Source organism: Rhagoletis pomonella, unplaced genomic scaffold (assembly GCF_013731165.1).
Source record: "Rhagoletis pomonella isolate Grant_MI unplaced genomic scaffold, Rhpom_1.0 Rhpom_scaffold_00002, whole genome shotgun sequence".
NCBI lineage: Eukaryota > Metazoa > Arthropoda > Insecta > Diptera > Tephritidae > Rhagoletis > Rhagoletis pomonella.
This window is the reverse complement of record NW_023458556.1, coordinates 75,981,139-76,007,708: the sequence shown is the minus strand read 5'-3', so window position 1 is coordinate 76,007,708 and position 26,570 is coordinate 75,981,139.

Here is a 26,570-nt window from a genome sequence, read left to right as displayed (position 1 = left end):
AATTTTTGGTTATTTATCAAGAACTCCCAGTTCTAGCACAGAAGTTTAAATCTATTTTCTTGATAAATTATCAAGATTGAAAATGCTGTTGACAATTATAATAAGTTTTTTTATTAGAAAATATTTTTCTATCAATTAATTACTGCATGTGCCGTTATTCTCATTTTCGTTGTTGGTGTTTCCGACAGGGTAGGAGTATGATGTAATGTGGAACGATTTTCCATCATCCCTTGCCAAATTTGGTTTGGAGACAAACCGGTTTCGGCGTTGTGCCATTGTCAGTGTCATTTTTCGTTCGGAGTGTGCCGTTACTTGGACCTGCGACTCACGGAATAATAGCACCGGCACACAAAAAAATGGCGGGTGCTTTTAACCGTTCGTTTGACTCGTACAAAATTTCGAGTAAATTGCTAATTGTTTTGCTATTTTTTCGGTATTCATAATTTACTGTACGTCGAAATACATGTCGGTAGATGGGTCTGGTAAAAAGCACGCGACATTTTTTTTGCCGGAATAATCAAAACGATTTATGGACCTTACCAAAAATTGACAGATGGCCATATTAAAATGTGAGAGGGTAGAATTCAAAATTTATCGCAAAAATTCGAAAGTTGTTTTAAAAGTGCAGCCCTTGGTGCTGCCACTCTAATTCAAATATTTCCAGTATTCGAATATGAGATGACTCTAATTTAATCGAAGTAATTTTGTAAAAGTGTCAGTAGAGCTTCCACTGAAACTCGAAGGGTTTTTATAATTACGCACATTCAAAACATAATTAATTTCTTTCTAGTAATGCAGATAGATGTTTAGTTGCAAAAGTTACCAAAATGAAATAAAAGTTCCCAAGTTACCAAACCGTTTAAAAGTTACCAATTTTGGTAGAAAGTTACCAATTGTGGCAACCATGATCGGCAATGCTCGGACTTCTCATATTCGAGTGAGAGGAAATTTCTTTGCTTTTTTCGATCGCGAGTGAAAAGCAGCGGAAATTGTTTGTTGATCGCATTCCGAATGTGAGAGATGATAAATATGTTTGCATTTTTCACTCGCGATAACAGAGTGCAAAAATTGATTTGGAATATTATCGATCGCGAACGTGGAAGAATGTGAGTGAAAATTTCCGAACCCTGGTGGATACTGACCCGCTAAAGCAGCAGCCTTGTATCGTTTAGCACGATCACCGCAATCACTAAACTCCTTACTCTTTCTTCCTCTCTTGTTACAAGTAGATTGGCTGCTACATGGAAAATCTACCACAAATATATCTAAAAATGGAAAACTCTATTAGATTTGACCAGTGTGTTGTGGCATTTCAAAACATACTTTTAAGCCAAAGTTCGTGTTAAAAAAAGCGAAATATCTCTCTTTGAATCGTCCCATCGCTTTTGAAAATGGCCCACAAATCGCTTCGATATATTTCACTACTGCAATATCATCAGCTGTTAGCGCCTCGGTATTTAACTCGATAAACTGCGTAAACGAATTCACATTTCGGTCACAGTTTATAAATTCCTCACTTAATTCTTTATAAGATACTGAAAATGCACTCATTGTTTAAATAAAAAATTAATAATATATCGCAAAGTTATCTAATGCTCTCTATGTCTAAACATTCGTAAAAAAATAATTATGATTTCTCGTTGTTCGCTTCGCGTTGCAGCAGTATTCGCCACAATATATAAACGTCAATATATTTTCATAACCTTAAAAGTATTCTTTTTATATCTAATATTTACTAATATTGCATTTTTATCTAATCCTCTATATGCCTTCACATTCGTAAACAAAAAAATGTCGCATAGATGTAAACGTTAAATACACGCATGATCCTAAAAGCATTACACATTTTCTTACTTTTATTAAAATTTGAAGTGACTTCGTCATTTAAATCAAGTTTACGTCGAGAGGGGCAAATATTAGCAAAAATTTTTTTTCAGGAATCGATAGAAAATGTACCAAATTTTCATTTTATTACAGTTAGAAGATGTAGCACGATGTAGCACGCTGTAGCACACAAACTTTTTGTCCATTGAAAGTAGCAAAGGTAGCATTTATGAAGTACCACTTTTGCTGGATTATATTATTTTAATAACTGGTCGATTGCAATGATTTTTTCTCTCTTTAGTCAAGTAAGTGCTATATTTTCTTATAAACTCACAACAAAAACAATATAGATAAAAGTTATAAGGAAAACATATAGCTCAAGTTAGCAAAAATTCCAAGCAGTTTTAGTGTGTCTCAAGCAAGGTGTGTCTCAAAGGTTGACTGCATTTTTTTTTATTTATGCCGAAAAATCATTCAAATAAAACATTACGAATAATTTGTGTTTATACTGAAACATATTATAAGCATTTATTTTTTAAATTTTTATTAGTCATCATCAACAGTGGTGTTGGTACATTCTTAATGTGACCAACATTCTTAATTTGACCATAGCTCAAAGAAGTACAGGTTAGGTTGTGTTAAGTTAACATCGCGAGCCGATTCGATCCCTGTGAGCTCAGTATTTGTTCAGAAGTGCGAGCCAAAATGCTTCCATCTTAGCCTCGCGAAGGTTGGACATTTCAAAAGAAAGTGTGGAGATGATTCCACATCATTTACCTCTTGACAGCTGATAAAAAAGGATCAGTTGAAATTCCTAGTCTCCCTGCATGAATACCAATCGCACAATTGCCTGTCAGAACCCCCCACACTAGCCCTTGAGAGGTAACGTGTTTTAAAGTGGCCTATAAAAATATTTGCCGCAGCAGAGAAACGTCTTCTTTTCCTTTTTAACCGACTTCCAAAAAAGGAGGAGGTTATCAGTTCGTCGGAATATTTTTTTTTTGTTTTTTTTTATGTATGTTACCGCATAACTTTGGACGACGTCAACCGATTTCGATAATTCTTTTTGCATCGGAAAGGTAGTGTCTCAGAGGTGGTCCCATCCGATCCGATCAGTGGATCATGAGATATATATATATATATTTTTTTTTATGGGAGTTGGAGTCGGTTTTTTTTTTTGCTAAAAATTACTTGTTTATGTCACAAAAGAACCCGGTTTCCTTAGCCCAATAGCAGTTCGTGCTGCGACAATTCTGTCTGCAATATCCGCAGGCGCCGTGTTCGACATATGAATGTTAAGCGCCACTATAGGTGTGTTTCTTAATGCTTCACAATTCCTATTTTACAAGTGTAGCTTTCTCTAGTGAGTTCTACCAGACAAGGGCTCCTTGAAACATAATAGGCTTAAATCTGGTTTCCTAGAGCTATTGAATTAAATTGGGCGAGAGACGTCACCTGTTACCGATATCTCCCCTACAGCAGTACCAGGCAACCGACACCTTTCTTACCCTTTCCTCAAGGTTAGGCTCCCACGACAGCCGCCGCACATCATCAACATAGGCGATCACCCGACAGCCCACTTTTTCCAGTTTCTCTAGAAGGTCGTTTACAACCGCTATCCAGAGCAGGGGAGAGAGAACACCACCTTATGGAGTGCTCGTATTGTAGGGCTGCCATAATCCTGAGCCCATCGACCTGATCCAAATAAAAAACGAAGAAAAGTGCGATAGCGATCCGAAAATGGTCGCCAACTAGTTACAAATTCTCCCTCCTGAAGTACAAAGTATCGCAAAGAAGTACATTTGACTGTACTTCGAAGTACGAAGTACAAGAGCGAAAAAAGAAGTACTGTACTTCCGAAAGAAGTACGGTTGGTCACATTATACATTCTACACATTGTGAAATATGCTTACATTGCAAGCAAACATTTTTGTTACAATTAATACAACAAATTTTTGTCTTATTATTCCTGGTACATATTCCTGGTTTCAATTTCTGTTGCGTTGCTGGTTCGCTTCTATATAAGTTTAAAAACATCTCCTTTTTTGTTGTTGTTGTTTCCGAGGGAACGAAAATGACACTGAAGATGGCACAACGCAGAAACCGATTTGTCCCCAAACCAAATTTTACAAGGGATGACGGAAATTCGTTCTAAAATACATCATCTAAAAACATCCTTTTTCTCTAAAACCTAAGAAAATGAATATCATAATAGTTACAAGTGTACGCATTTCCTGGTACTATTTATGAATATATAGGCAAAAATTTTGAAGTTAGGGTATGCTCGGGCCCCCCCTGCCCGTACCTTGCTACGCTCATGTCTCTACTCCCATCAACCGGTCCACAGAAGTTCTCCTACGCCACTTTATTTCGTCTTTTGATGTTTTTATTTCTGTTTATGTTGATTTAACGTCTGCATGATTAATTCTGTTGGTACTAGAGCTGGGATACTATCGATAGTAATATCGATAGTATCGATAGTTGAAAACTGTCGCCACTATCGATAGTTTTTGAAAACTATCGATGTCGGTTTTAGCGAAACTTCTTTCTTCTTAACATCTCTTAACATTTCATTAATTAAATAAAAATTCTTAGTTATTGGAATTTTTAGCAACTATAAGCTTACACTGAGTTATAGTAAAATTTAATAAGCTACAAAACCGCTTACACAAAATTTTTATAGAAATTCGAATTAAAAAGCTTGAGATTTTAATGATTTTGTAGTTTTTATGTTTTGTACAACTTTTATAAAAAATTAGTAGACACTAAACAAACAAAAAGATAGTCAAAACTGCTAAAAATGTTGTGGTGCTATTATTTTGCCCAGTACTATATTCGTTTTCTTATAATATGGTAAAATGTTAATAATTTCCTTTGTCCGGATTTTGATATGCGCCTCCGTATTTGATCTCAATTGAACTTTTATAAGTAGGAGTTGTCAATTTAAACGAATATCTTTTGTTTTGTTTGTTTTGTTGTATTAGAAATGTGTTATTATAGCCAATTTCTCTTCTTTGCACTTCAAAAGGGACAAACAAAATCCGATTTAATTTTTCCATATAAAAAATAAATTCAGATTTTGCTTGTCGCTATTCAAGTGGATGCAAGTGTATGTATATAAGTATATATAATTCAGACGCATAAATTAATAAGTTTATTTTATTATTATAAGTAGTTCTTTTTGATGCACTCAAATTTAAGCGAATTTATATAATCTCTTTAATTTACAAAGTAATTTATAAATTGATTAAATATTTAATTTTCAAGCAGTTTAGCATTTCAATTCAATACTTCTCACGACGACGACGTTTTTGTGGGATGCTCCTTACAAATTGTACGGCATGAGGATTTTTGACAGTAATTGACGGCAGTAATTCTTTATCTTAAGAACGAACTATGTTCCAAGCGATTTTACGCGCTCACTATGAGAGTACTTCAGGAGTGTTACATTTTTTCGGCACCCTGCAAAAAAAGCTAAATCGATTTTTTATAACGGTTTTATTAAGACATACTGTTGCAAAGTAGTAAAAAAGCCTACATACATACTTCCTCCAGAAAAGATGATCCTATTATATCAAACTTAAAAATACAATTGCAAAGTTTATGAGATATGGAAATATACAGAACATAGTAAACAGCAGTAGGCTTTCTCAATACTTTTACAACGGTTTATATTTATCGGACATCAAATAAAAAAGTTGTAGAAAAAAACGAGATAGCTGTTTATGAGACGTGAAAATAGTTCTATATATAGTAAACAGCAGTAGGCTTTCGCAATACCTTTACAACGGGTTATATTTATCGGACATCAAATAAAAAAGTTGTAGGGAAAAACGAGATAGCTGTTTTTACAGAGCAGTGATGGTCAAAATTGTATTGTATTTACTAAGTATTAAGTACTGAGTACAAAATTATTTAGGTAAATATGTTTTAGTAAATATCAAAGTACTATTTACTTAAGTACATACATACATACATATTAAATATTTAAAAATGTGCCATTATTTCGTGTGTGTGTCCAAGGAATTTTGACATTTTTGATACTTCACAGCCTGTTGCCTCTTTCCTCAAGAAATAATGGAACGGGCATATATTTCTGTTGCAAACCTGGGTTGCCTTGGACTGTTTTTTCACAAAAAACTTTATAAAACCGTAGTAAAAAGCGTAGCAAATTTCTTAAGAACTGCGTACTGTCTGAAGGAAATTTGACTCAAGAAAATTTCTTAGCCATTTCTTGTACGTCATTTTGTATGGAATTTTAGCTTTTCTTGAGAACTGCATACAGGCCTTCAGAGTGAAATAGTTTGTACAGTCCAAAAAGTGTAAACCTCACTTCAACTCATACGCATCTGGTTAAGGCAGCGACTAAATAGAGATGCACTGCTTGGCGAGGAAATTGCAATCCAGACAGAGCATGCCTTATTGACGCAAACAATAAACATCACATTTACAACACAATAAAAACACTTTTACGCCTTTTATGTCGGTATATTTGGTGTTCATACCCTGCAGAAAAAAATTACTTATCAATTGATAAAAAATAACCTACTTGTAGTTACCTTTTTTGCGGGATTTCTATAAAATATATAACTTGTAGTTAGCTACAAAAAGCTAACTTGAAACAAGTGGACAAGTAATGCAGGAGTAAAGCTCGAGATTGCTTTCTTTAAACGTGTTTCTATTTAAATATCCGCAAATACTTTTTCGAATTGAGGACAAATAAAAGGAAGATCGAAACTTCGTATTATCATTTTGAAGTTATGTCTGACGGCGTTCGAATATGGGACCACCTACAGCAGAATATGTAAACAAATATGAAATGTGATAAAATAAATAAAGTAAATAAATAAAGAAAAAAACAAAAAAAAAAATAAAATAAAATATTTTGTTTTTCCTATTGATGTTTTATGCCCAAAAGTAGTTAGTTACAAGGGTGGTTACCCCTGATTATTCGCCATCGCCATAGAAATATAGTTAGCTTTCGTCGAAGAAAATATGCAGATAATAAGTGACTTATAGCTCCTTCCTAATCAACTTAAAGTTAGCTTATAGTTAGATACATTTCCTGCAGGGTAGCTCTGGCACCAATCAAGCGAAAGCGAATATTTCGACATCTGCAACAACTCTATGTACATACATACATGTACAATATATTTGTGCATACATACCCTGCAGGGAAACCGCTGACTAGTGAATCAAATTTCTAGTTCCGTACTAGATCCCCACCAGTCCAAAATCGGCGAAAAGTGGTACTTTTAAGAAACTAATTTTTTCAGTTTTTTTCACTAGAAATCTATATCTAAAGTGACTAATTTAGAAATGGTTCGGAACTATAGAAAAACAGATGCAGAACGAACTAGATCCTATTTGTCGAATTTAGAACTATTTCGGAACTATCGAATAAGGGATGCAGCGGGCGGGCTTGTTTACTTTAGATAGATATGTGTTCGGCGACTTTTTCGTTCAAATACGCTTCTATTCTGTGCTTCGCAGATGCTATTTCATAGTTTGGTAATACAAAACAAAGCTTTGTGTTAACATATTAACATCTTGGGGCCGTCTGGAATCTAACCAATAACAGCGAGCACCTCTGCAAAGTCAGCTACAGCCAAAGGTATGTAAACGTACATTTCTTAAAATCATTCAAACAAATTTAATTTCAAATTTGAAAAAATGTTTCTTTGAAAATAAGGTGACGTGTAATAAGGTCAATGGAAATAAGGTCAATTGACTTTATTTCCCACCCTGGTGCGAAATAAAGTCAATTGACATTATTACCTTTTCAAAAGCGAAATAAAGTCAACAAAAATTTGGAAATAACGTCATTGATGCTATTTCCTCATTCAAATGGAAATAGCGTCAACAATGCTTAAAGTATGTCGATTCATAGAAAAAAATGTTGTTCTTACAATAAACATTGCCCCGTAAGTGTGGTTTTTTAATAGATGAAAAAGGTTATTGCCAAATACTCAGTGTTGTGATATTAATCCACACACAATCATGAACTACCACCAATTGATTTTATTAAAAAAATTTAAATTACGAATATGTAAAAACACGATGCGAAAAACTAAACACCTGCCCACAGATGGAATACGAGAAATATTTGAAGAAAGAGTGTAGAAATGATCCATAACTTGCAAAACATTTTTCGTTTCCACAAAAATAAAGCGAACACTATTAAATTGATGAAACAGTCCATGTCCAAAAACACCGGAGGAATACTGAAATAATTCTGTGTTTTAAATTAGCATATTTTGAACGAATTCGGAATGTCTAAGGTGGAAAAGAAACCAACCTTTCTATAAGGAAACAATTATAGAAAAAGAATTTTCTTACACTGTATTCATGTCTCCGCCAGCAATTTGTGACGACATCATTTAAAAGCAGCTAAGGAGAACGACGACACTATTTATTAGATGGCGCATTCAACAAGCCAAGTTGTTGCCCAAAAACACAGCAGAAATCTTCCAATCAGGGCTGCCAACTATCCTTAGTTATGAGGTGCCATATTGAGGATAAAAAAGTGCCAAAATGTGCCAAAGAGAAAAATAATAAATTATGTCAAATTGAAAAATTAAGTGCCATTTGAAGTAAAATAGGGACAAATGGCACGGTTTGAGCCAAGTTGGCATCCCTGCTTCCAATAACTTACAAATATAAAAAGGTGAAATATCGAGGGCTTGAATTCATTAATACCCTCTATCTGCAATTTGCACAACAACTAATTTGTGATTTTAGAAACCATGTGGGACTTATTACCTGTCGTTATATAAGGTAACATTAATATCACTGATGACAGTTAAAGCTTAGTTGGAGTTTTATATCAGAATCTCATCTTTGTGAAAAATGTGCAGATAGAGGGTATTATTGAATATAAGCCCTCTATGTTTAAAATATATAAAAACTTTATTTCAACGTATACAAAAAGTAAATCCACCTGCGTTACAGCACGGCGGGAGACGGGGAAGGGGGGGCCGGGGGGCCGCGGCGTAGCGTGACGTGGTGTGCGCGCCGGTCGCGCGCTAACGCGGGCCGCCGCGAAGCTAAGCAAATTTAATGTTTCAAAGAGAAATAATGTCAATTGATTTTATTTCGTTTTTAAAAAGGTAATAATGTCAATTGACTTTATTTCGCACCAGGGTGGGAAATAAAGTCAATTGACCTTATTTCCGTTGATCTTATTACCTGTCACCGAAAATAATGTAAAATCGCACACGGAAGAACCGAAAAGATTGAAAAATCATGATACCTTTTTCTTTCGTCTGTCGATTTTAGAACTGGTTCGGAACTATCGAAAAAGGGATGCAGCGGGGAGCAATTGGCACTTCCTAGGACATCGCCATGTTAAATTCGCCAGTTGCTTGCATGCAAAAGAGATTTATCGCGAACCAGTACTGGGTCTAAATGTACTAGAAGCGCCCCAGTTCAGAACTAGAGATTTTCCCCACAGGGTATATTCATACATACACACGTATGTATGAATACATACATAAATACGTACATATGGAGATAAGAAAAAATCTGTGTCATGAAAAAGGAAGTGGGAGCGACAAACGAAAGCTTCGAACAAACTATCGTCCAGCCTTTGTGTAGCCGCACATTGCTTCCATCAAATTTCGCTTAAATTACGGGCTGTTGGTTCAGTGCAGAAACGGATGCATATATGTACTTACATATATATCTATACATAAATGTAGAAGAAGCTATGGGAGTCTTTAAAAATGTTCACACGTTGCGTAGTGTTTGCTTTTGGTAGTCAATTTTTTACACTCCCCTCCGGCGACCAGTCGTGGTATTTTTGGGGAAAACAAAGCTGCAACGTGCTGATTAAATATTGCCCCCTCAAAAGCAACGAGAAATAAATAATATGTATGAAACAGCGGTGCTTGGTAGTGCGCATAAACAAATCAAATCCCCTCTAATGGATAACATGGATTTTTAGGTTGTGCGGTTGTGCAGCGTTTGTGTGCCATATGTTCTAATGGAATTCAAAGGGGCTGATGTCACTCATGGAAGATCATAAAAATGCAAAACCAATGTTTCTTCTATTTTATTGTAGCTTACACTTTAATTTCAAGAAGAAGAAAAAAGAGTCATGAAGTCGTGAATGCGACTGTTCGGAGTCGGCGTAAAATTGTAGGTCCCAAATCGGAGGAGAAGCTCGGCCTTACACTAACATATTGTGTAAGAGCCATTCTATTATTATGGGGTGCAACTGTGAGAAAGACTGAAATCAATCGTGACCCAGCTGATAGAACCGTATTAGTGTGGCTTCAGGCCAGGCGAATTCACCATAAACATGGTTTTCACAGTAGATTTTAGAGGCGCTGTTGACAACACGAAGAGCCGCTGCGTCTTACAATCTGGACTTTAAACTAAGAAACTGGTAACCCTTTTAAGATGGATCAATTTCAGCCGAAGTAACCACTTGTATTCGGTCAAGAATTGACGAAACACGATTTTGCAAGAGTTGGTTCATACTTCGTATATGGAAGAAAACCGTCGCCAGAATATTTGACTCTGAGTAGCGTTAGCGTTTCTTACGACGCTTATGTTTGAAAAATTTCATTGATAAAATGTATGTAGTTGGCCGCAGATACATATGTATTAGACCTATGCAGGAGTTGATTCAAACTTCCCAGCAATCATTTGGAGTCATAAATGAGTCTTTAAGGAGTCCCATTTCGGAGCCTTTGTGCTCATTATGAGCTCATTTAAGAGTCCAAAATGAGGGTGTTTCCCTTCCTGCGAAGGTCTTAAAATTCATACATCAAATGAGCCTCAATATGAGTCATATTGGACTCTTATTGGCCTCATATACGGCTCATTTTGGACTCTTTTTGAAGCTCTTAAATGACTCTTATTGGCCTCATAAATGCCTACTTTCGGAGCTCCTTGTATGCTGTTCTGTGACTCCTATTGGCTTTATTCTTCAACTCTCTCAATGAACTTACTTTAGAGCCATGTTAGCAAGGAATTCATTTCAAATACTGTTGGATATTTATATACAAACCTCTGCGCATACATATATACATATGTTCATATATTGCAGCATTCATGTAATAGCAGTTGCTGCAGCTAAATTTTGTTTATTTTTCCTTCCTAATTATTTTTCATATCTGTATAAACAAGTTTAGATATAAATTTCTAGTCGTTATTGTTTTAATACTGGCACAAAGTGCTGCCTCATAACTTGGATCATATATGACTCCTAAAAGATTCATATAAGAGTAAAAAAAATGTTTGTTTTTGAAACTCATATTTCTTACTTACCTAGGACTCCTTTCCGACTCATATATTCTGAGCGCTCAAAATATGTTTTCGGAGTTCCAGCCAAACAGAGTACAGTAGAATTGGATATTCTACTTCATACACAAAACACTCAGCGTTCTGAATTTTGTAATTTATGAAAATTCATTTCGTTTTAAATTTTCTACCTTGAAATGGAAAATGTGAATAAATGAATGAAAAACATTGAAATCATTCAAACTCATCTTGTTTATATTTTTTTCTACAAACAAGTTTTTTCGTATAGAAAACTTGCCGTTCTATACATATGAACGCCTGGTACTGGGAATTAAAAAATCATTTATAGCAAATTAAAACTGTGCGTATAAAATTGACAACGAGAAAATGGACACATATTTTTCGGCTATTTAAGAATGGACATACATACATATGTATGAATGTGGACTCGAACATTTTTTTGCCTCTGTCGATGAGTAGTGATAGTTTTTCTCAAAAAAGCTTAAACTATCGATAGTTTAAAATCTCTAGCACAGCCGATCTTATTTATAATGTCTCCATTTTGTGTAGCTGCGCGTCAGGTTTTTAAGTTTGCAATTTTTTTATTATAAGTGAACGTTAGGTTAGGTTAGATTAAGTGATACTTTCATTGTGATTCCTCCTTTAATGGCCGTTTTCTCAAGCAACCTTTGATTGAAAAGCTCCCTTTATATTAAAACGTTGCTTCAAAACTTATGGCTATGTCTGAAGTAAAGCATTTCTGTTATTGGTTTTTGGCGTTTGAATGTTTCTTGGGTGTAAACAAATCAAAAAATTATATTAAGAAATTTAAACAAACATGTACAAGAAATATAGCATATTTCAGAATTATAATATGCACAAATTATACATAAGAAGAAGAAGCTGAAGGCCATGGCAGCCAAAGCTAGCTTTACTAGGTCTATAATTTTATTTTTAATCGTACACTCTAAACCATTTTTTGCAAATTTACGTCGATAATGGTAGGCAAAACATTACCGACTATAAATGTCTAAAATTACACAACTATTTTTTTAAACATCTCTTGTAGAATTTTACGCAATAAATGTTCAAAATTCTAGACACTAGATGCTTAATAGTTTATATACTAGATGCTTATATTTACACACTAAGTGCTTATCTTTTACACACTAGGCAGTGTTAACGCCGAAAATTTTTCGAAAGTCGCAAAGAAAGTGTCACAGTCGAAAAAAAACGTCTTCAAGTACTTCAAATCGTTTATACCATGTATGTGAAGACTTTCATTATTTTACCTTTCGAAACTTATTGGGGCATATTCATAGTCGAAATAAAATCGACTCAAACGTTGGTTTTCACTTGTTTCAACGGAAAACCTGCCAAAAAAGCTGCTGAGTAGACTTTATTTCAACTATGACTATGCCCTATTATTTTTAATAAATTGTTAATGGAGATCATCATTTTCTGTCAAAAATAGTTTTTTCTCTTAAAATATTAACCTATAGACAAGGCGCATCAATTACAGGTGATAGCGATAGAAGCTATGCTTCTTCTTATGAGCACGCTTGTGTCAAATTATCGTCTGTTTTGCTTTATTTACATCTCCGCGTATACATACACATATACGTCTATATATACCCTACACACAAATGCTCCCGAAATCTTTAAGAGTGTCGGAAATTTGTTACGATTCCTTTATAAATCTTTAAAGAAAAACATATGAAACGGTTGACAAGAACTAGTAAAGAAATTTCTGTACGATTTCTTAAAGGAAATTATAAAAAAATTGTGAAACCTTTCAGAATTGTACGAAATCCTGGTATGCAGGGTATACATATACATACGAATATGAATTGATAAAGAAGATGTTGATGACACAAGTAGTTCATACCAACGGTAAATGTTGTTTTTGTACGATTGCTACAACCTGTAGTTGTTGAATCATGCCTATAGATGAGGGATATATTAAATATGCTCATTTTGCATTTAGTATGAAAACTGTAGTTAAAATTGTAGTTAAAAAAGTACTTACATCATTAAACAAATAATAAATTTAACACAAATAAATTGGGGGAAATACTAGGCTACAAAAACAATGCATTAATTCATCCTACTTCTGGAAATTTATTCGGAAAATGTTTGACATAATAAAAGGGTTGAAATCAGTCAAAATCTGGCCAGAGTTGTAATTTTTAAGTGCCTTTGAGTAGCAAATACGAAAAGCATTTTTAAACACGTAAGAAAAATATAATTTATGAAGGAATCGTCAAAATGTGTATATAGAATTTTAAATCAAATTAAGTCGCATGATTTTTTGGAAAGGTTTCAAAATGAGCCTATTTTTAAAAAGTCAGTGTTAGGGGGCATCGATCTCCAATAAGTCTCAATTTGACACTTTAGTTACACAACGGTAACACTGACACTAGGTGCTTCTATATTTTCATACATATCTTTTTCCAAAGAGGAGTTCTTCGCTTGGACTCCACCGAACAATAAAATTTGCCGTTCATAGAAGTAACATATTTAACCATGTCGCCTTCATAACCATTATAGCTAGACAATTTTTTCTTGCATTTCGGAAACAAAACTCAAATATATAACAATTTAATTCCCTATGTGCATATAAATGTAAATGATAACTCTTTAATTTATAAAACTGCTTAGCACACACTTTACATACAAACATTTTCAAAATATTTATAGAACTACTAGCCAATGCCCGCATGCTTCGCGGCGCCTAATAAGAACTTTTGCGTGGGCAAATGCAAAAATAGCGTTTAGAAGAAAAAACCGTGTGTAAAGTAAAAAAAATGTAACGACTAAAAAGCAAAATGCCCCTTATGCATGGCCAAAAATAGTAGCGCTTTGATGACATATGGAATACTAATCCCTTTCGATGTCATGAGCTTTGCCGATGGTCTTATTTCCACCTGTGAAATCTCTGCGTACATAATCTCCTTTGATCACGCAACTACAACATTGGTCCGATGCGGAAGCCAATAAAAGTCCTTATAAGAAAGCCTAAGAGAACAGATAAGCGTTCTCTGTTATAAGAGGGCCAAGAATCTCTTCGCTGCCCCACGGAATGAAAAGTTTTCCCGTACATTGGCTAAATGAGTCATGTGATCTCTTGAATATCGCTCAAATGAAGTCATTGATATACCAACCGTGTTCCTTCTTGGACGGATGTGGTCGAATCTTTCCTTGTAAATTTGCCACTTTTCCAATTCGTCTTAATTTTTATGAACTGGTTTCTTTGAGTCTTACTGCTATAATAACGGCCGCACCGAGGAATTTCGTTAATCGGAGATAAATGCAAGATCGCATTAAGGGTGTATGACGGCAAAGGTGCATTTACACAATTTCATTTATCCATCTGAAAAGTAAATTCATATAAAATAAACATAGAGCCAAAGCAGGCCAAACCCATGGGGTTTCTATACATTACGGCTGCAGCGCCATAATTAGGTGTGTTTTCTGCAAAACCATTGCTTATCATGAAATGAATACGTGTTATAAATTGCATCCAGGTTGTTTTAAAAATAGGGATTTTCTAAAGATCTCGCCTCCAGCGCCACCCAGCTGGTCCATTTCTTGCAAACGAAGTCATCATAAAGGTGGCTCACATTGCGAATGTGAACGAAATTGGTCAATAAATACTACCCTTATAAATGGCACAACTCCAGTGCCACTAAGCGAGTTTTCTAGTAGTTAGTCTATAATAGGACCATATGTGAAAGGTATAAAGCCGACAATTTGACTGAACTCTATCCAGTGGTTTTTTAGTTCAGTCCGAACAACAAAAACAGCTACCACAGCTGGGCAGCGTCTGCCCAGCGGGCGACTGCGCGGCGTATTCGCGTATACATACACGCTCTGCTTGGGAAGACAGCGAAAGCTTCATTCAACCGCATGACCCTGCAGTACGGGGGAGCGACTACAGGACTGATGAATCGGTAGTTACCCGATAAACTCCGTCAATTACCGACCGACTACTTGCGGTGTATTTCAGCGATTACTTTTACAAGGCAATGTCCTAGGCGGTAGTCACCATCGGCTCTCTCTCCACTACCGGGAGTTACTAAAGTAGTCACTTACGTGGTTTATGGGCGCCCTACGTCGTAGTTTTTCGCTATTCTGCTTCCGACTGGTTCGACTCTGCACTACCATGTGCACTACCACCTATGAGTCGGAGAAGTAGCGGTTTAAAAGTAGCGATGGACTCCAGCAGTACTGGAGGGGACTTGTTCGCACGCACACAGTGACATCAATTGCATGCACACTACAAAAAAGCTCTGCCGAAGCTGCCCACCTGTGATATGGATACATATGTATGTAGATAGGACAGTCTATAACGAAACTAATAAAAATTAAAATTTCATACTTTGTGCAAAATTTAAAAAAAAATTTCAAAATTAAAAAAAAAAAAATATTATAAAATTAAATTTTTAAATTTTTAAAAGAATGTTTATGGAAAGTTTAAAGAATTTGCCCGCACCACTAGTATACTCTAGCCACTAGCGGTACCTCAAGGTGCCACGGCACCCACTTTGGGAAAGCCTGCACTAAAGAACTGAGAAATTTGAAAAACAGAAAGTCACTTTATTTCAGATTACACAAAAAAACCGGTTCACACTCATACTATGTAAAATACTCAAATTTACGTCATAAGTTCTTTGAATTAAACAAAAAGTTTTATAAAACTTACTTGTGTAAAATCAAACGACGTACGCCGTAAGCCCTTACCAGCAGCATTACCTCCGAACGAAGGGAGAACGCATGGATAAACAGCATCCAGAGAAGCGAACAAATAATGCCTTCCAAAGAAACTAATGTAGAATGCCTAGAGAAGTAAATACATATTATTAAATTGAAAACAGAAAATACAGATTGTCCAAAAAAATTAAGATTTTTATAAATCAGTTTTTATACATACATATGTACGTAGTTAGGTATTTAGATCTTACTTAAAAATCGGTATGTACATACATACATACATATTTAATTAAACTTAAAATTGTACTTTCTCACTCATGTACTTCACATCATTGACTGACTTCAACTTCGCTGTAAATTAAGATGGAATTTTCCGCAGAAAGTAACGGTAGAAAAGAATTTTTGGGTATTCATCAGTGATCGAACTTCTACCATATTGTCTGAAATCTACCACATATTCGCGTTTTTTAGTAGTTTTATTTTTGCTCGACATAATTTTTTTAATTTTAAGAGCAAAAATTGTCCATCACTAAACACTAACAACAGGCGGAATGGGAGGATAAAATAAACCGTAAAATAGTAAATTTTCTCAATATTCAATTTTTCGACAGGAAACATGGTTTTATTGTGTTAAATTGCAAAATAAATGATTTATAAAAAGAATTATTAGCGAAAATGTTAAAAAACGGCGACTTTTGTGAAAGTATTAGTAAATTCAAGTGCATCTATGGTTTCTAAGGCGTTGTTTACTTTTACTTGAGAATTGTCAAAATCGGCAAATCCCAGGTAGCGGTTTCTGGAACGTGCCACATTTATCCGCTACATCATGATGTGATAAAAAGAAAAGCTGGCAGCACACCGCAAGGTTGCAGAAATCTTTCAAAATATGTTCGACAAATATCTTGATATGGAAGAGACTGCTTTACACTGTCAAGGAAAAAAATTGCCCAAACTAAACGTAATTTTTAGAAACTTCAGTCTTTATTATACTAAAATTAATTTTTTTTAGATTCTAATTAAAATGTTTGCAATTTAGGTGAAACCTTGCAGAATATTTTTGATTTGTGTACAAAGTTTGATCCAAAACCTGAGATCTACCAAATTTTTTTGAAATCTACCAAATTTTTTTCCAGATTCTACCTCGCAAATTTTTTTTTCAAGTCCAATCACTGATATTCATTCTATCTTTCAGCTGACTACGGCGAATCATTATACTTTGCATTCCCCGTAATGAATCAAAGCTGAGAAATTAACAAAATATTGTAGAACATTCTGATATGCATTACCAGCAATGCCTAAAAGAAGCGAACAAATTAGAAGACATTATAAGGCAATGCGTTCTAGAACACGTTACCACTAAAAGCGATTACCGATTTTTTCCTGGGCCCAGCAAAAAACACGATTACCACAGAAGCGAAAGTGTAAACGAGCTAGGCGATGGGAATCGCTTCCGCTTTCGCTTCAGGAAGGCCTTATTTTAACATGGGCATGTCATTGGCGGTAAGCCCTTACCCGCAGCATTACTTTCAAACGAAGGGAGAACGCATGGATAAACAGAATCCAGAGAAGCGAACAAAGAATGCCTTACAGAGAAACTAATGTATTTAGAATGCCCAGATGATTACATACTTATTTATATTAAATCAGAAAATGTCTTAAAAGATTAAAATTAATTAAAATTTTTATAAATCAGTTTTTATACAAACATATGTATGTATTTGGGTATTTAGATTTTACTTAAAAATCGGTATGTACATACATGCATATTTAATTAAGCTTAAAATTGTACTTCCTCACTCATGTACTTCACTTCATTGACTGACTTCAACTTCGCTGCAAATTGAACAAAGCAAAACATGATTTTTATGCGAGACAAATTTCCACAGAAACTAACGGTAGAAAAAGATTTTTTTGATATTCATTCTATTTTTCAGCTGACTAGGATGCAGCATTCTACTTTGCATTCCCTGAAATGAAGCAAAGAAGCGAAATAAAAAAAAATATTGTAGGACATTCTACTTTGCATTCCTCAAAATGAAACAAAGAAGCGAAGTAAATAAAATATTGTAGGACATTCTACTTTGCATTACCGACAATGCCTAAAAGAAGCGAAAAAATTCGAAGGCATTACAACGCTATGCCTTCTAGAACACGTTACCACTAAAAGCGATTACCGATTTTTTGCTGGGATGTTTGACGTTCACAATATTAAATATTTGACGTTTGCTTATGTATGATTTTACAAATACAGTTGCGGACATTGATATACAGACAGAAGGTACCAAGCGGAATTTCATTATATGAATTCTGAATATTGTTGGCGAGTTCTAGAGGATGTTCGGTCCAATGTTATCGAAGCGGAACCATTACCGAAATTTATAAATTTTTTGTCGCAGCGCGTAAATGACTTATAGAAAGCGGAGAAGACTCTGCATGATATTACTATAAAACATTTTTTCTAAATTTTTAGTTTTTAAAATAATATTTTCTTAATTTATTACAACCAAAGTTATGTAAATATGTATTACTAATTTTCCTCCCAAACTAACAAAAAAATATAAAAACCCCTAAAAATACGAAAATTCATGTTTTTATGATAGGCTAGATTTCAATGTCCTCAACTGTATATTGAAAACACAAATGTCATTTGACTTATGGCATGTGAATTTGTGGTTGCCACATCCAACAAATTGTACTTATTGATCAATATTATTGAAGATTTGACGAAGATTTAACTTAAATCTACTGCCTTTCGAGATTTAATTTTATATGATAAATCTCAAAAGATTTAACGTCAAATCTCGTCAGAGGGCTAAATCTTCATTAAATCTCACAATGGAGACATAGTATTATACCCAATATTTACGAAATATTAAAATATGAGTGTCAAGGTCATTACCAGGGTACGGATTGTATGGAAATTAAGAATGTCAACTATTTATCTTTCCCTGGCTCCATATATACACATTGGATGTTGCCTTTTTGCCTTTTTTAAGATATTTGCCTTTTTTGCATTTTCTACCTTTAATTGTAAACGCTTAAATTGGGCGCCACTGGTATCAACTCACATCGAGCGCACGTTTAGTACATTCAAGGCTTTTCTTCGCGAAAATGGAATAAAAATGTTGCCAGCAAACTTCAAAAGCATCTTGTCGTTCAATTTTACTACAACTATAGACATTAAAGTTTTGTGAGTTAAAAGCTCTAAAGGGAAAATAGTCCAAGATTCAGAGTAAACATTTTTCATATAATGAAACTAGTTCTCTTTTTACCTGTAATATAAACATTTCTAAAATAAATGTATTTTTTGATTATTTTCCGGTTTTTGTCTTTTTTTAAGTGCCTTCTTTTGCCTTTTTTGCAATTTATAGTGCCTTTTCCTGCCTATGTCGGTATTTCATTTTGCCTTTTCCAGCCTATTTCGTTGTTTTATTTTGCCTTTTGTATAGGTTTTTGGTCCCAAAAATCCCTTCCCTGGTCATTACATTTGCACCGTTCTTTCGAATTTCAAATTTAAGAGGTCGAAGTAAAGAACTTGGCCGGTAGATATGCGATAACATTTGAATTTTTGAAGTCAGAACTTTTTTATCGGTACAGGGTGATTTGAAATTTGATGATATTAAAAACCGCCACATATCGTCACCTCTCTTCATTCGGAAACGGCTGCATGGATTTAGATATGGCACTTGAATGGTTTTAACTCTGACTAGCATTTCGAATAGTTTCTAGGGTTTTTAGTTAAAGTTTAGGTCGTTCTAGCGCAATGCGGGTTCACTAGTGAAATAGTAGTATGATAATATATGATGCCACACCCGAGGATTGTTCTATACCGAAAAAATGCCCCTATTTTTCATTTTGAAATCAAAAAAAATTAGGGTGTGCTCAAAGCGCTCAAAGTTTTCAATATATTTTATAAGGGAAAAAAGAACTTTTCTTAGAAAAAAATATAAAATTCTTAAAAATCAATACTTTTCGATCAGAAAGCTCTGGCTCTCTCCAGGAGACTTCCAGCAATAATTGTTTATTTAACCATTTTTTAATATTAAATATTTTTTGTTGGTCCCTCCATTACATTTTCTGATGGTTTTGGCGGACCTGTGAAATATAGTTACCATGAAAAAATGGTTAAATAAACAATTAGGTATTATTACTGGGAATATCCTAAAGAGAAATAAAGCTTTCCGATCGAAAAATATTGATTTTCAAGAATTCTGTACCATATAAAAAAATTCCTCGAAAATTGTATTTCAAAATTTTAATGTAGTTGATTGATTAATCCTTATTAATGCATATGTGTAAACTAAATGGTTCCATTTGAAAAGACAATCTTAACTAATAGCCAAATATAAATTTAGTTTAGTAAGTAGAGTGGAGTACTAAACTTACATTTTTTGACTTGTTTTCATGCAAATAGAAGAATATTAACAGGAAATCGACACCTGAGTGGAAGATCGATCTATCTCGGCAGCCAGTTCGAAAACGCCCTATTTCAGAAAACTTTTCAAGAACGCCCTATCTCAGAATTCGTTTCTCAGCACATTTTCATTTGAGATAGGGTCTTCTTAAACCAAATTCGGGGATAGGGTGTTTTTCAATAAAATTCTGAAATAGGGCGTTCTTCAATCGAATTATGAAGTAGGACGTTCTCGAAAAGTTTTCTGATATACTATTTTCTAACTGCGAAGATATGTAGGACAGGCGTATAAAAAATTAGTCCCCTTTCAGACACGTCAAGTATTGCTTTCAAGTCTGCTCGTTCGTAGGCGAAGGAGGTGAGAAGAGAGGGGAAGAGTACAGATACCTTCGTACCGTCAATTCGTTTCAAGTTTTCTTGTCTCTTTTGATCTTTTCGTTGCTTCCCATTTAAAGAACCAAGGACTTGAATTCAATTAAAGTTGACGCGTGTGGAAGCAAATAGAAAACACAAAAGAGAATGCGAAAAAAATTGCTTTCAAGACTTGACGTTTCTGAAAGGAGACTTATGCCAGAAGCATGAATGTGCAAATTTGTCAATATTGAGGTTGACTTGATTAACCTTTGGATGTCCTGTTTTATACCAAAAGTCAGAATACCATGCATACATGGAAAGCATATATTTCACAATAGCTGCATTTTTTTGTAAGCGAGCGACAAAAGAACGCTCAACTCGGGTAAAATTTCCTTTTAGCTACCTAAGCAACCCTGCTGATAGCTGGCAAAAAACATGTGATTACTTTAACGGGATTTAGATACAAAAACCAATTTAAATTAGTAATTATGCGAGGTATTTGCTTATATATTTATACTTATTTAAAATATAAATCATGTATATACGAAAACCAAAATTTCCCTCTCCACTTTCTCATTAACAATTCAAAATAGAGCAGTTTTTTTCACTTAACAACACTACTCTTCAGGTCGCGTATTTTTTAAACGACCTGGCTGAACTCCGATAAATAGCAGAGTTTGTGTTGTTGCTTTGCGCTATTTCGTCATTTAAGCGAGTGTTCTTTTGTAGCTCGGTTGCAAAAGAATGGACCTAATGTCAATTACATAAATGCAGAGTTAAGTCTCGTAAAAAAACTTCACATCTGATTTCCCAAAATTTTAATTTTTACACATTCATGTTTCTGGCATGCGGGGAACGATATGTAAATACTTGCCGATTGGTTTTACAAAAATTATTTAAAAAGCAGACGCCTCGGTTGCTCAGCAAATCGGTTAATCGTTTCTGCAATTATTTCACATAGATTCCCTAAAACAAATTTTCGATGTGTGCTTATGATTCAAAAACTTAAAGGTCAGTTTTATAAGAAATTAAACTGACAATTTATTAAAACTAGTTGTAACCCCCGAAATTCAGGTGAATGCAGTAAAGAAATACTTACTAAGATTAAAAAATTAAATTTAAGCGTATGATAAAACGTGACATTCGTAAATATACTTCAATATTTAGTTGAAGGTTTATTTAAAGAACTTCGTGAAAGACAACAATTAATCTTGGACTGCTAGAGGCTTGATAACCCAGAAAATTGGCCCCGTATATGGTGAAAGGCATTTAGTATCACACTTTTAATCTAAATACTTTCTTAACCCTTTCAGTATAAAATTTCAACCACTGATTCTAAAAATTTTAAAATATGTATACCGGTTAATTTTGTATCGTTCATTTCAAAAATCACATCAACAAATATTTAGAGCTTTGGGATTTTCCGTCATTCAGTGTCCTTTATAATGGTCAGTGATATCCTAGGTGTTTAAAGAAGAAAGTGATGTCAACTATTTTTATTTTTCGCTTTCATGAAATATATTTCATAACTATGAATAACACCGTGCCACAAAAACAAAAACATTTCAGAACACACGAAAAAATCGATATACTCACGAAACTATGGGCCAAATATAGTAAAACTGCGTTTTTAGTTTTTCACTCTGACGTCAGGATTTTTTCTCAAAGGTCTTTGAAATATTAAAGATATGATTAATTCAAAACATTATTTAAAAAAATCAGTGCAATGTAAAATAACAATATGGGTACCAAATGAAAGAAAAAATTCTGTTGAATTTAAAAACAATAAAATTTTTTGGTTTACAAGGGCGAATAGGTATTGAGAATGCGCTTTTAATAAATTTTATCTTTTCAAGTTAATAGAGTTTGCAGGACGAAATTCGATGATGTGGTCGTATGTACATTAGACTGCATCACTCCCCATACGAAAAAAGATCGGTACTATTTTTCCATTGGAATTATAAAATCTATTATATTTTAAGACGTCCACCAAAATATTTCGAAAAAATATTAAGATTTAAGATTTCAAAATACCTCCGAAAATGGAGTTTTTTATGAATAAAAATAGTTTCTTAAAATTTTTTTTTTAAATACCCTCAAATGACAAAACGGTTTAAGCTTAAAAAATTTCATAAAAATATTTAAAAAAATTAAATGAAAATTTGAACAGAATCGTAATGAGATTTTTGATGCTGTTTTTTTAACTTTTTTCAAAGATTGGTATAAGAAAAACTTGAATAACTGAGCCTAAACTCTTCTGATTTAGACTTAAGAGGTGTCGGTTGAAAGGTATTTTCTCACCCTTCTTATTTCTTTGCTAATAAACTCATTCAAAGGATGGAAGAGAAAGGTAGGAGGAACGAACGTCATTCAAAGTTGAATTAAGATGTGTTGGTATTTGAAAAAAAAATTGGAACACGAATGATTTTTTTTTTGACAGAAATAAAAACAGTATGAAAATACCTTTCTACTGAGATCCCATAAGTCTAAATCAGAATAGTTTTGGCCCAGTTATTCAAGTTTTTCGTAAATCAATCTTTTTTGAAAAAAGTAAAAAAACAGCATCAAAAATCTCATTCTTACGATTCCGTTGAAAAGATTTTTAAATATTTGTATGCAGATTTTTTAAGCTTAATCTGTTTTGTCATCTGAGGGGACTTTTTTCAAAAAGTTCTTTACGAAACTGTTTTGATTCATAAAAACTCCATTTTTGGAGGTATTTTCAAATCGGTCCAGCTCACTTAAATCTTAATATTTTTCCCAAATATTTTGGCGAACGTCTTAAAATATAATCAATTTTGTAATCCCGGCGGAAAAACCGCAACTTTTTTTGGTGATGCAGTCTAATGTACATATATTAGTCCTTCAAGGATTTTTAAGGACAAAATTTTTAAAGGTCATTTTTTGTACCCATTCGTCCTTATGCACCAAAAAATGTATTCTGTTATAATTTTACGGAATTTGTTATTATATTTGGTACCCTTAACTTTATACTACATTGAACTGAATATTAAAAAAAAAAAATTTTGAGATAATCATATTTTTTTAATTCCAAAGTCCTTTTAAAAAAATCTTGACGTCAGAGAGAAAAATGAAGTACGTGGCTCAAACAAATGAGCCCGTGTTGATTTTTTTTAAATATTCGTAATGTTTTTCGAGCTAATTTTTTTTTTGTTATTTTTTCTATAAAAACTACTGTTCAAGCTTTAACCACATAAATCACAGTTACAAACTTTATACAAAATTTAGGAAAATTCCACAAATTTTCATCAATATTTCAACTTTTTAATCTGATTATTTAGAAAACTTTTGGGTATGCAATTTTATTCTAATGAAGTGCAAGTTTCAAACGGCTAAAAAATCCCGTTTATTTCTGAGAATTTTTTTTTTGGTGACAGATTTTTGCACTTTTTCCATATAAGCAATTTCTTATGAAACAAAATGCGGGAGACCATTTTTTCACAAATCAACGACATTTTTTGTAGATACCACTTGCTATAGCAAAAAAAAACGAAAAAGTAGTCTCCAAAAGACAATTATCAAAAATCAGCGCGATTTTTTAGCTGGTTGAAACTTGCACTTCATTAGACTAAAATTGTATGGGTTAGAAAACTGCATACCCAAAAATGTTGTAAAGATTCAGATTAAAAAGTTGAAATTTTGTTGAATTTTCCTAAATTTTGTATAAATTTTGAGACTGAAATGGTTTTTACACCCGACAAAGAATTTTGCTTTCTGCTGCCATTTCTTAGTATTGAATTCTACATAGAATACACAATAAGTTTTTCATTAAAAATGGCCACAAGCTCATTAAAGTTGTTGAATATAGAAAGTAAACTTCAAAGGTTCGGGGGGCGAGGGCTGCCACTAGGTAGCGACGCCCATGAATACCCATATAAAATACATCGAAAACTTTGAGCGCTTTGAGCACTCTATAAATATTGTTTGATTTCAAAATAAACAAGTAAAGAAGTATAAGTTCGGGCGATACCGAATTTTATATACCCGGCGCAGGTATCAAATATCATCGTTTCAACTTTCTCTCAACTACCTTTGCATGATAAGCAGGGCTGTTTATTCCGATTTCAAACGTTTTCGATAATATGCTGACTTAATGAAATCATTGAACCAAGTTTGGTAGAAATCAATAAAGCGGTTACCGAGATATACCTTTGTAGTCATAAAGTGGGCGGTGCCACGCCCACTTCCTAAAAGTCTATAACTGTCTTATTTATTGTTAAGAGACTGTTGTAAGTATTAAGTTGGAGTAAATTACTGTCCTCAGTTTTTTAAATATCGGGAAGGGTTGTAATTTTAGTCCGATTTGAATAATTTTCAACAAATTGCTTTTCCGTACCAAGGTTATAAGGTGCACCAATTATGGTTGAATTTGATGAATCGGTTACCGAGATACACATTTGTGGTCATAAGTCGGCGCACCACGCCCATTATCCAAAAATTTATAATAATCTAATTTTCTGCTATGTGATTATGCAATCGTCGATTTTGAGTGAATTAGCTTCAATAATTACTGATTTATCGAAGTTTTCGTGTTTCTGTAAATTACCGTTATATGTGAGGTGGGCGTGGTTATTGCCCGATTTCAAAGACTTTAAACAGATTTCTTATCTGGATCCTAAGCAAACCTTGTACCGAGTTTAGTAAGGATTGGTGAAGTGGCTACTGAGATACAGCATTTCATCATAAGTGGGCGGGGTCACGCCCATTTTCCAAAAATATAATAACATTATTTTTTACCATAATTCCACTTCACGTACTGATTTTCGACAATTTTGATTGAATATTTACTGAAATATCGTAGTTTTTGAATTTTTGAAAATACCGTTATATAGGAAGTGGGCGTGGTTACAGTCCAATTTCGCCCATTGGGTAAAGGGCAACCTACATACCAAATTTCGTTGAGATATCTGAATTTTTGCTCGAGTTATCGTGCACACGGACGGACGGACAGACATACAGACATTCACGTATACAGTAAAACCCACTTAAGTACCTCACGAAAAATGTCAGCTTTTTGAGGTACTTAGGCGGGTTGGGTACTTAAAAGAACCCGCTTAAGTACCTCGATGTGGGTACTTAAGCGAACATAATTATTGATGTAGTTACACCTTCTTGTTACCTTACATAAATATATAAATACTTGAATAACACATGAAAATTTAAAATCAAGATCGTAGCATTATTTAAACGCAAATAAAGAAAAACTTTATTAAAAAAAAATAAATAATACAGCGGTATATAATTTTTACAAGAATTAAATTCTTTAAAAAGTCAAAGTTGGACATATCATTTTAGACCAAATTCAAAATGATATTGCGTGCCACTTATGTTTATTTATTAATTTTTAAGAATTTTCAATCAAGTGAAATACATTTCATTCCCTAACAAATACCAAATAACCTATGCTTAAGATTTTGTAGAACACTTCAAAATTTCAAACTTTTTTCTCAGAAGTGTTTTTTGAAAGAACAGTGAAGTTTTGAAAGTTTTAGTGTAATAAGTGGCTAAAAATTACCGTTGATTTTTTAGAATATTTTTTAACGGAGGTGTGTAGCGCTACTACTGAATTTAACAATATGTAAATATTTTAAGGGATTTTAAAAGAGCACTTAAAAGGGGAAAATTATAAGTAAAATGGTAAATGGGGCACGAAAAATTTAGGTACACAGGCGGGTTGGGTAAATAAGCGGGGAGGTACTTAAGAGAGGGATTTTCTTCAGATTACATTAAAAAATTCACGGTGCCCAAAAATGTTGGTTACTTAAGCGGGTTTCACTGTATTTGTCTATATCTATCTCGATTCGTTTCGGCTGTTACAAACAACCGTTATGTGAACAAAATTATAATACTCTTGTGCACATGTGCGCTCGGGTGTAAAAATAGTGGTATATTTTTTCGGGATAGAACAATCCTCGGGGGTGGTGGCATTAAAATTCCATTTTACTGTGTTTTGGACCATTTTAATGTACATATTGTACTCGGTATTAATGAAAAC